The sequence below is a fragment of the Triticum dicoccoides genome, chromosome 6B (assembly GCF_002162155.2).
Source record: "Triticum dicoccoides isolate Atlit2015 ecotype Zavitan chromosome 6B, WEW_v2.0, whole genome shotgun sequence".
Taxonomy (NCBI): domain Eukaryota; kingdom Viridiplantae; phylum Streptophyta; class Magnoliopsida; order Poales; family Poaceae; genus Triticum; species Triticum dicoccoides.
In genome coordinates, this window is record NC_041391.1 from 608882517 (window position 1) to 608884517 (window position 2001).

Here is a 2001-nt window from a genome sequence, read left to right on the forward strand (position 1 = left end):
CGGCCCACTTTCGTTGAAAAATGACCCGATATCGGCGCGAATCGGCTTATATTTGGCGCGGTTCGGCGTGGCCGGTGAGGGCGGCAAGCACCATGAGATGCTCCTGCTCCTGGACGTTGGCTTCGGCTTCCTCCTCCAGCAACGCCGCGAGCGCCTCCTCGTTGTCCGAGTCCATCGTCGGGCCTGGTAGACAAATCGCCGAAGAACTTGCGGGCGTGGTGGGCGTACACCCACCGGTGTACAGCCCCTGCGCGGCCGGAACGCCAAAAAAGTTGCCCGGACGGCGGTGGAGAGGCTGCCTCGGCGAAACCTCTTCTCTTTCTCGGCGGGGAGTGGCCTATCTAACTGTGGTGGGTGGTGGGCGGCACCAGGATCGGCAGGGTGGCGACCGAGCGCGGGGGTTCGAAGGCGAATCTGGACGGTCGGCTTGACTTTTCGCCTGACAGTGTGGCCCCAGGTATGCTTTTCCCTTGCGCTGGAGCCCCCGAACGCCCCGGTGCACCGGGTTCGGCCTGCGATCACCGGGCCTAAAAACGAGCCGAGCCGGCGGAATTCGGCGTCTTGGAAGTGCGACTGGGGCGTTTTTCGGCGCCGGCGCGTAAAAAGGGGCCTGTTGGAGCGCGGCTGGAGATGCTCTTACGGCGCCCATGCTACCAAGAAGGCCGGGCCCTGGGCCTGGTTTCCCCTGCATCAACGCTGGAGCTGCACTTCGACACCCTGCTGATCTCTCCTGCGCCTGATCGAGTCTGTACTGCAGAAATAGCTATCTGTCGAGCAGTTAGCTTTTGCTGCTGGCCCGTGGCGTGTTTTTCACACACAAAAAGAAGAAGAGGGGAGCCAGAACACAAGAGGCCAAGAAAAAAGGAGCCGCAGATCGCCGACAATGGAGAAAGGAATAGCATCAGCGCCGGGACGGGGATGGGATGGACTGGAAAAAAATTATATGAGACTAGGTCTTATATAAATCAGGTGAGACCCGCCTTGATGGATGACATGTGGCATTCACAAATCACAAAGTATCTAATCTCCCCCCCCCCCTTGATTTCAGGTGGGGTGGGGTGGATGCTTTGTGATTTGCGAATGCCACGTGTCATCCATCAGGATGGGTCTCACCTGCTAATCCGTGAGATCTGGTCTCATAGAATTTTTTTCCGGATGGACTAGCTAGATGTCAGGTGATTGAAAAATCTAATTTGGATCCGTTGCTTCGCTGTGAGCCGTCGAATGCAAGATGGATGGCCAGATCATCTTTTCAACTTCCGAAATGGTTCACTGTTAATCTTCTTCAATCTCGAATCACCGATCCACCACCGGCCTAACCGCATATTGTCGCCGCTCATTGCCAGTGCGACGCCCCGCCCTCCCCTCAATCGCCTCACATTGGCTTGCTGCCGTCGCTCCCGGCCATTCATCTAACCCGGTCATGAACCATTTTTCTGGCGAACCTGCATCCTCACCTCCAACACCCCTAAGATAGATGACGCGGTCATCTGTCACCCTAAGATAGATAGTGGAGTTGTTTGCATTCCTAAAATAGACCCTGAGAGCTTCTTCGGTGAGCTGGGGATCACCCTGTACGTTCGGTTTATTCGGTTTACATGGTTCTTTTTTCGGCTTGTGCGATATTAATACTTCGATAAATACGGTGTAAAATTAAAATATGTTTCAGTTTCGGTATATATCAAATTATTTTGGTATATACCATAAAAATCAAAGTTGACACTAATTTGAAAATGACGTAATAATAATTTGCAAACAGTTTGTCTAATTCACATCTAGATGTTTTCTAAGGATGTCACATCTAAGTACCTACAAATACCGTAGCAACAAGGAAAAAAAACTAGGACAACAAAATAGATCACAAACATAGTAGACATCAGGTTAGATGTGTCCTAGACATACCTTTATAACTCAAAACACATACTATTTTACATAAATAGTATATGACTATATATATAAGTATATATGCATGCATTGATTCATCTGTTGATGGTTATGGAC